This window comes from Dendrobates tinctorius, unplaced genomic scaffold, assembly GCF_039654945.1.
Source record: "Dendrobates tinctorius isolate UK_male_01 unplaced genomic scaffold, ASM3965494v1 ptg000075l, whole genome shotgun sequence".
Classification (NCBI taxonomy): domain Eukaryota; kingdom Metazoa; phylum Chordata; class Amphibia; order Anura; family Dendrobatidae; genus Dendrobates; species Dendrobates tinctorius.
The window spans coordinates 7,005,711-7,016,225 of record NW_027361743.1 but is presented as its reverse complement, the minus strand read 5'-3'; positions in this window follow the sequence as shown (position 1 = coordinate 7,016,225).

Below are 10,515 nucleotides of genomic sequence, written 5' to 3'. Positions count from 1 at the left end.
CCTGAAAATAGCCAGCCATTTTAATTTTGGAGCAGCAATTTCATTATGAGAGGAGGCATTATGGTATATTCACCCCTAATGGCTAATACAGTAAGATAAGGACATTACTATCTAGTATGGACTCTGTATTTTTAAATAATCACAATTTATTGCTATAGTTTAATATAAGTAAAATTTTATCTTAGAATCTTTAGTTAGGGTCTATTTGCCATTCGGCAACTTGTCGAGGACAGGTGTCCCACACAATACCAACTTCAATGTCACGAAAGCCTTCTTGGTCCGAGCATTCCAGCAGACCCTTAAGGACTTCCTCCCTTTCGGGCAGTCCTTCAATGGAGAAGTCAATATGACAGCATTTAGAATAATTCTCCTGTAATACCCAACTACCCCCAAAAAAGCTCTCATTTGCCTCGTCGCGAGAGGTCGGGGCGAGTTCTGTATTGCTTCTACTTTGTTCACCTCGGGTTTAAGGACTCCCAGTCGAATTACCACCTTTTCCCTGGCCCGGGTCAAAGCCGGACAACTCGCAATCGGATCATTACCCCCAAAACCCGGAATAGCACAGAAGGTCCAGGCCAGATTTTCACATACTTCCCCGCTATTTACCAGTGTGAAAGGCACTTGCTGGAAGGGATAAAACTCCCATCAGCACAATACCCCTCACTGCATCACACTGATCTGAACCAAACCCCTAGTTACGCCGCCGCTTTCATCTCTAACCTGGACATGCCCATAATCATAAAATGAAGCACTGTGGCTTCTCATTCTAACAGCGTATAACATGCTCACTGTCAGGAGTGACACTAGTCACTACTAACAGACAGACTGTGAGGCAGAGAAGTGAGACGTTCTGGGGTCAGTACCAAAAAAGCATGTAGATAACCAAGGGAAAAGACGAAGGCGTAAGTCAAGTCATGGTCCAAGGGTCGAAATACCAGGATGACAAGACTAAAGGGGTAGTCAGAACATGGTTAAAAGGGTCAGGTTGCAGAAACTCAGAACAACAGGATAATAAGGCAACCACTCGCCAGGACGCACAAGCTTCGTCTGGCAGGGATCAGGAGCAGACAGTTTAGCTAAATAGCTTGGGTAACTTCCAGAACACCTGGAGAAAGTCCCGCACCTCCCAGTCACAGATTGGACTGCCCAGCTGTCAATTAAAGTGCCAACAACTCAACACGCCCATCACAAGTCCGGACAACCGAGCTGTCAATCAAAACACTGACAACGCAGCATAGGACAGCAAAACAATCACTCACTGAGTGGAGGAATCGTGACATCAGGATTAGGAAAGCAGTTAGTCATGACTGTAAGTGTGCAATTCGCATAAGAATGATAGGTCCCTTGTCATTGACTCAAACTGCTTGATGGTGGTGGATGCGTCAAACTGAATTGTTGCCCTGGGTGTCACCCTTAGATACACCTCTGGTATATTTTTTCTGGATGATTTTGTATACGGTTGGGTGAATTTATCCTTAGGGTAGAATCACACAAGTGTATAACAAATCATTCAGCGTTTCATCCAGAAAAATGGGCTGATTTTTTTCTCACTTGTCATTCATGTGCAGTCCATTTTTTTTCTGCAGCTATTAATCATTTACATTACAGACTGGGAGGACCTCCTGCTCGCGGCTCCTCCCAGTAAGACAACCGGAGAGAGCGGTCAGTATGTGCATTGCTGGCACACGTGACTTATGTTCACTGTGCCAGCACATGTCAGTATCTGGGCCCACCGGAGAATTCTCCAGTGGGCCAGTCTGACCATGCACTCAGCCACACTACAAAAAAACAGAGCTTCTCCTGAAGCAGATTCCTCCTGGGTTTTTATGCCTCCAGAAAGCTGTGTGGACCTAGCTTTAGGGCATGTGCACACAGAAGTTCCAATTCATCATTTGTGTTTTTTCTTTTTAAGTCACTTATTTTTTGGTCTAGTGGTATTTGCTAATGCTCATTGCACCAAATTCATAAAAAGTGCACACTGTTTAGGAGTTTGGGGCAAAGTTAGAAAAACCAGCTTCTTCTTTGTCATTAACCATTTTTACAACTTTTTGAGCAAAAAAGTCGACTTTTGGGAAGCATACATAAAACTAAACCGGGGGGGGCTGGTTTTTGTGACGCTATAGCGATATTGCTAGCGATATCGCTATGTCTGATACTTACCTCCGACCGCTCCCCCGTTGGTTATCGCTGATCGCGTGAGAATGTCCTGGGCCGTTTCTCGTCATCAACTTCCTGCTGGGACGACGAGCGACGCGTGGACGTGGGCGGGAGGACGTCAGGATGGCCTCATCTGACAGGTAAGTAGCGACCCCCCGACCCCTACGATGTCGCTGGTGAGATCTGCCTGTGTGGCAGCTCACTAGCGACCACTTAGCGATGTACCAGCGATCCTGACAGCGTCATATCGCTGGTTGGGATCGCTGGTACATCGCTAAGTGTGACAGTACCTTATAGCATCATTTAGATAGGGTTGTTCACATGTCTGAGTTTTTTTGCAGACTGACAAAAAAAACAAACAAACAAAAACACTAGAGACTGGTCTATTTTGCCATCAAGTCATGGATTAAAAGTTCCAATACTAAGTCTATCTGGCATTTGGATGCTTTCTTAGTGCTATCAGTTTTTCTTGTTTGCTAGGAGAAACCTTGTGAGCAAAGCCCTCGTTACACACTGCGATTTTGCTAGCGATATCGCTGCATGTGATACTTACCTCCGACCGGCTCCCCCGCTGGTTATCGCTGATCGCGCGAGACGCTCCTGGACCATTCCTCGTCAGTCACTTCCTGCTGAGCTTTCTGTGGCGCCGACGAGCGACGTGTGGACGCGGGCGGGAGGACGCAGGATCGCTGCGTCTGACAGGTAAGTAGCGACCCCTGCGATGTCGCTGGTGAGATCTGCCTGTGTGGCAGCTCACTAGCGACCACCTAGCGATGTACCAGCGATCCTGACCGCGTCATATCACTGGTGCATCGCTAGGTGTAACGATACCCCAAGAAAAGCAAAAAACACAACAGGAATAAATGAAATCTGTAAAAAACTGACACTAACCAAGCACTGATGAAAGTCTTATCCGAATCACTGATGGAAATAATATGTCAACCCAGCGTCGGACTGGAACACCTTGGGCCCACCAGAGAAAATCATTCTTGGGGCCCACTATGTAGTTACATAGAAATAAATACAAGACCACCAATTGTGTGGTAAAACACGCTAATATCAGCATTACTGGGACCGGAAGATGCTGGGAGTGTGGTGAGAGGCGGGACAGAGTCCGGGGGCCGTCGGAAGGTGAGTATATAACTTTTTTATTTTAACAGAGACTCTAGAATACCCGATGCGATAGAATCGGACCACCATCTAGTGAATTATACTCCTGTGACACCTAGAGCTGCTGTCACTGTTCTGCTGTTACCTAATGTATTGTACTCCAGTTACAGCCAGAGCTGCAGTCACTGTTCTGCTGTTACCTAATGTATTATACTCCTGTTACAGCCAGAGCTGTAGTCACTGTTCAGATCTTACCAAATGTATTGTACTCCAGTTACTCCCAGAGCTGCAGACACTGTTCTGCTCTTACCTAATGTATTGTACTCCAGTTACACCCAGAGCTGCAGTCACCGTTCTGCTCTTACCTAATGTATTGTACTCCAGTTACACCCAGAGCTGCAGTCACTGTTCTGCTGTTACCTAATGTATTATACTCCTGTTACAGCCAGATCTGCTGTCACTGTTTAGATCTTACCTAATGTATTGTACTCCAGTTACACCCAGAGCTGCATTCACTTTTCTGTTGTCACCTAATGTATTGTACTCCAGTTACTCCCAGATCTGCAGACACTGTTCTACTCTTACCTAATGTATTGTACTCCAGTTACTCCCAGATCTGCAGACACTGTTCTACTCTTACCTAATGTATTGTACTCCAGTTACACCCAAAGCTACAGTCACCGTTCTGCTCTTACCTAATGTATTATACTCCTGTTACAGCCAAATCTGCTGTCACTGTTCAGATCTTACCTAATGTATTGTACTCCAGTTACACCCAGAGCTGCATTCACTTTTCTGCTGTCACCTAATGTATTGTACTCCAGTTACACCCAGAGCTGCAGTCACTGTTCTGCTGTTACCTAATGTATTGTACTCCAGAATATGTACAGGACTGTGCCTGGTTAATGAGCGACACAGCAGTGATGCCTTTAACGGCTGTAATGTGCCTGTACAATAAGCAATGCAGCCGTGTTGCCACGACGACTAAGCAACTGTCGCTGATTGGTCGCGGCCTAACTGCCGCGACCAATCAGCGAGGTGGGATTTCCATTACAAACAGACAGAATTAGACAATTATATAGTAGATACCTTAGCACTTCTAACCCCCATTTAATCATCAAACACCTCTCTGTAATGGCGGATTTTTATCATGGTAATTAATTTTACTCCGAGAGACCACAGGCTGCTCTTTTCCACCCCTCCGCCTGTACTTAGAGGTGTCCGTTTCTTCTTTTGTAAATCTGGTGTTACCAACACCGACTGGATGCACAGAGCTTGCTTATTTATCTTCTGGGTAGCCTGCTCAGCTTCAGGGATCCATTTGACCACAAGTGAATCGTCACGCACCCACTTCCTTGACCATTTTTCTGCCTGACTGCTGCACTTTATGCCCTCAGAATTACCAACTTTTATTCTGGGACACTTCAACATCCCCATAAACAACCCCATTTCCCCATCTGCATCCCAGCTTCTAACTCTTACCACTTCTCTTGGTCTCTCACAGCTCTCAACCTGTGAGACACACAAAGATGGTAACCCTTGATCTGATCTTTTTCCCAACTCTGTTCAATCTCCTACCTAGATAACTTACCTCTTCCCCTCTTTGACCACAACATTCTCTCTTTCACGCTCACAAATCCTTGCCCACCCCAGCAAACCCCTACCTACCACACATTCAGAAATCAACAAACCATCAACCCTCATCCAGTGTTCCTCAAGAGCCACTGTAATATGCTGCAGGTGCTAAGGATGTCGCCACGGATCCGAGACAGACCAAGAGTTAAAGGTTTATTTACAGGGACTTTACTCTCCACATAGGGAGAAGCAGTGGGGGATTAAATGTGACAAAGTAAACAATATAAACAGTAAAATAGAATAAAGAAAGTTATTAAACAGTTATGCAACGTTGAAATAGTTAAGCCGGAATTATTATAATTTATCAGTCCGGGAAAAGCTTGATTGAAAGGTCTCTTTCTCCCACGTTGGCACCGACAACAGCGGCGCTTGCAGTCTCTGTAGTCTCTCCTCTGGATGAAGCTGGGACCTCAGGGGTTAAAGCAAGGAGCAGGGAGATGCTGCGGAACTGAGTCTCCCCTGCTCTGAGTCTCTTTGATACCCTGGCTTTCTTTCCACAGGAACGTTATTGTGCTTACTGAGAAGTCTCTCTTGTTGTGTGGGCGCTTTTCTCTCACCAAGACTCGGTCTCCGGCCTGTAGAGTTGTCCCCCTTAGAGGAGTGACTTGAGGGTGCTCCAGCTCCTGTAGCCTGTTCTGTACTAGCCGATGGACAGTCAGTAGCCGTCGACAGCATTCTCGAACCCAGGAATACACCCCTGTCCGTGGGTAGTCCTCCTTGGGCTCTAACTCCAACTCATTCATCTCTTTTCCGGGCCGTCCGAAGAGCAGAGAGTACTGTCTGAAGCCGGTGGTGCTGTGCTTCTGATTGTTATACACCCATACCAATTCAGGGACGTATTCAGGCCATCATGAGTACTTCTCCTCCAGGGTTCGTAGCATTTGGATCAGGGTGCGGTTAAATCTCTCGCAAGCGCCGTTCCCCTGTGGATGATAGAGTGTTGTCCGAGATTTACTGATCTTTTACAACTGGTGCAACTCCTCCATCACCCTTCCAAGAAAACAGGCCCCCTGATAGGAGTGGATACGTTTCGGACACCAGTACACCTGGATGAAGTGCTTGAAGATGGCATGAGCAGCGGACTCAGCAGTCTGATCCCGTGTTGGCGTCACGACGGCAAATTTCGTGAAGTGGTCCACCATTACCAAGCAGTGTTCATAGCCTTGATGCGCTGGCCTGATCGTCAGATAGTCTATTGTCAGCAGATCCAGAGGACCAGATGCCTTCACCGTTTGCTTGGGAGCCCGCTGTTCGGGTGGTTTGACCAGTTCACAGTTCCGGCACTGCTGGCAGACTCTCTTCACCACACTCCTCAGATTGGGATGGTAAAACAGGCTCTGCAGCCATTGAAAGTGTTACGGTACTGTAGCACAGGACTAGGGTAGGAGGGGGGAAAACTGACCCTGCACTGCGACTAGACCGATACCCTACGATGGAGTGGGCGACCCATTCCTTGTGAATAGACCCACCAACGATCCTAGGTTAATCTCAAGCGAAGACCTATAGATAGGAGGAAGGGGGTCCCTGAAAAATCTAAGGACTGGGTACAAAAACGGGTCACCTCCTAATAGAAACGTAGAGAAGGCTGCAGAAATAAACTGAAAACTGAAACTAAGACTAGCAGCACCAGAGGTCCCAGAACTGCACTAATTAAACACACAGAAGGCAAAGCAAGGCTCCAAGCCAGACTTCAAGCGGATTAACACTGTTGTCCAGCAAGGAATGGGAGATAGTTGCAGGTTAATAAAGGATGATACAATCACCTGACCCAAGACAAACCCAGCACCAGGGGAAAAAGACCAGCAGCCAGAACACTACATGAAAATGGCGGATAGTCACAAACTGAACAGATTCTAACAGAAAGATCTTTTCAGGGCCAAAGTGGGCTCCTTTTTGATGAGCCTCCGTAGCCGCCTGGTCCACCAAGGATGAGGGAATCACCATCTGCCAGATGAGGTTGAGTTCTGACTGTAGAAACAACTTCCTTTCCTATTGCCGAAGAATTTGCTGCATTTCAGGTGATGCATTCCTTCTCTCATGGTGGCTAGGCAACTGTTTAGATGTGACCCATCGTCTCAACTGGGCTATCTCCTGATCCTCCTGCTGCACTCGAACCCACTCATCGTGGGGCTGTTCCATCAAACTCGCACGAGTTCCCTCCTGCTCTCTCCCGCATAGCTGCCACCATCCTGGCAGTCCCTCCAAATTCCAGGACCTCCATAGCCTCCAGCTCTTCATCCCGATTAGGCGTTGGTCTATGATAATTCACTTGGGAAAGGGAATCAGCATGGGTATCCTCTGCTCCTCTTTTATGGGTGATCTTGTACCGGAATTTCGCTATGCGAGCTACCCAGAGTTGTTCCAATGCCCCGAGCTTCGCTTTCTTTAGATGAGCTAACAGATTGTTATCCGTATGCACGTGGACTTCAGAGCCAGCCAGGTACTCTGCAAATTTCTCCGTCATTGCCCATACTAGCGCCAACAACTCCAGCTTGAACGAACTGTAGTTATCTGGGTTCTTCTCAGAGTCATGTAAGGACCGACTTGCATATGCTATGACGTGCTCTTTCCCGTCCTGTACTGCTCCAAGCCCCTGCAGACTCCCATCGGTGTGCAAGATAAACGGTTGCATGAAGTCAGCGTAAGTTAGCACAGGGGCCTCTGTCAAAGCTTTCTTCAAGGCTAGGAACACTTCTTCCTGCCGCTCTACCCAATGTACGTTCCTGTTTTTTGTACAGGAGGACACCTCTTTCAGCAGCTTGAGAAGAGGATTTGCGATGCACGTAAAGTCTTTTACGAAGCGTCGGAGCCCCAGGAATGCACGCACATCCTTCACGGTTTTTGGAGTAGGCCACTCCTGTACCGCGGCAATCTTCTCCTGAGAAGGCCTCACGCCTTCAGCTGAGACAGTGTGTCCTAAATACTCGATCTGAGTACGGAAGAGGTGACACTTTTGAGGGTTATCTCCGGTCAGTGTGTTGTTGGAGCCCCTGGAGAACGGTCGCATCAGCTGATGTGGCAGGGTGGTTTATTATTTTAATATTATTTGCAGGAGACGCGGACTTCGGGGAATTAGGTGTGTGTTATGTGTTGTATGTTAAGTGTATGTACTTTATGTTATATGTTGCATGTTCTGTATGTCATTATTTTTTTTTTTTTTCTTTTACATTCACCACATTAGCCGGATGATGGGAATACTACTTTCCCATCATCCGCTAATGCTGTCACTGTCGCAGGCATAGCCGGATGGGACAAGTAGTCCCATCGGACGATGCCCGCACAGCCAGCAGAGCCCGAGCCCAGCAGAGCATGAGTCGGCAGAGACTCGGCACAGCCCGCAGAGCCTGGCAAACCCCGCACAGCCCCGGCAGAAGCTGGCACAGGCCCGGCAGAGGTCGGCACAAGCACGGCGGAGGCCGGCACAGCCCCGCACAGGCCCGGCAGAGGCCCGGCACAGGCCGGAACAGCCCCGCACAGGCCCGGCACAGGCCCGGCAGAGGCCGGCACAGCCCCGGCAGAGGCCGGCACAGCCCGACACAGCCCCGGCAGAGGCCAGCACAGCCCGACACAGGCCCGGCAGAGGCCGGCACAGCCCGACACAGGCCCGGCACAGGCCGGCACAGGCCCGGCACAGGCCGGCACAGGCCGACACAGGCCCGGCAGAGGCAGGCACAGGCCCGGCAGAGGCCGGCACAGCCACGCACAGGCCTGGCACACGCCCGGCACAGCCCCGGCAGAAGCCGGCAGAGGCCGGCACAGCCCGGCACAGGCCCGGCACAGGCCCGGCAGAAGCCGGCAGAGGCCGGCACAGCCCCGGCACAGGCCCGAGACACGCCCGACACAGCAGAGGCCGGCACAGCCCTGGCAGAGGCAGGCACAGGCCCAGCAGAAGCCGGCACAGCCAGGCAGAGGCCGGCACAGGTCCAGCACAGACCGGCAGAGGCCCCGCACAGGCCTGGCAGAGCCCGGCACAGCCCCGGTAGAGGCCGGCAGGGCCCGACATAGCCCCGCACAGGCCCGGCAGAGGCCGGCACAGCCCCGCACAGGCCCGGCAGAGGCCGGCACAGGCCTGGCGGAGGCCCACACAGCCTGGCACAGGCCCAGCAGAGGCCGGCACAGGCCCGGCAGAGGCCCGCACAGCCTGGCACAGGCCCGGCAGAGGCCGGCACAGGCCCGGCAGAGGCCGGCACACGCCCAGCACGGCACAGGCTTGGCAGAGGCCGGCACTGCCCGGCAGAAGCCGGCACAGGCCCGGCACAGCAGAGGCCGGCACATCCCTGGCAGAGGCTGGCACAGGCCCGGCACAGGCCGGCACAGGCCCAGCAGAGGCCAGCACTGCCCGGCAGAAGCCGGCACAGGCCCGGCACAGCAGAGGCCGGCACAGCCCTGGCAGAGGCCGGCACAGGCCTGGCAGAAGCCGGCACAGGCCCGGCAGAGGCCCAGCAGAGGCCGGCACAGCCCCGGCACAGCCCCGCAGAGGCCGGCACAGCCCCGGAACAGGCCCGGCACAGGCCCAGCACAGGCCGGCACAGGCCAGGCAGAGGCAGGCAGAGGCCGGCACAGGCCCGGCGGAGGCCGGCACAGCCCCGCACAGGCCCGGCGGAGGCCAGCACAGGCCCGGCACAGGCCGGCACAGGCCCGGCACAGCCCAGGCAGAGGCCGGCACAGCCCCGGCAGAGGCCGGCACAGGCTCGGCACAGCCCGGCAGAGGCCGGCACAGGCCCGGCATAGGCCGGCACAGCCCCGCACAGGGCCGGCAGAGGAAGGCACAGCAGAGGATGGCACAGGCCCGGCGGAGGCCGGCACAGCCACGCACAGGCCCGGCGGAGGCCAGCACAGTCCCGCACAGGCCAGGCACAGGCCGGTACAGGCCCGGCAGAGGCAGGCACAGCCCCGCACAGGCCCGGCACAGCCCCGCACAGGCCCGGCAGAGGCCGGCACAGCCCGACACAGCCCTGGCAAAGGCCGGCACAGGCCCGCCACAGCCCGGCACATGCCCGGCAGAGGCTGGCACAGCCCCGCACAGGCCCGGCAGAGGCCGGCACAGCCCCGCACAGGCCCGGCAGAGGCCGGCACAGCCCCGCACAGGCCCGGCAGAGGCCGGCACAGCCCGGCACAGGCCCAGCAGAGGCCGGCACAGCCCGGCACAGCCCCGGCAGAGGCCGGCACAGCCCCGGCAGAGGCCGGCACAGGTCGGCACAAGCCGGCACGGCCCCGGCAGAGGCTGGCACCGCCTGGCACTGGCCCGGCAGAGGCCGGCACAGCCCCGCACAGGCCCGGCAGAGGCCGGCACAGCCACGCACAGGCCCGGCAGAGGCCGGCACAGCCACGCACAGGCCCGGCAGAGGCCGGCACAGCCACGCACAGGCCCGGCACACGCCCGGCACAGCCCCGGCAGAAGCCGGCAGAGGCCGGCACAGTTCGGCACAGGCCCGGCAGAAGCCGGCAGAGGCCGGCACAGCCCCGGCACAGGCCCGAGACACGCCCGGCACAGCAGAGGCCGGCACAGCCCTGGCAGAGGCAGGCACAGGCCCAGCAGAAGCCGGCACAGCCAGGCAGAGGCCGGCACAGGCCTGGCACAGACTGGCAGAGGCCCCGCACAGGCCTGGCAGA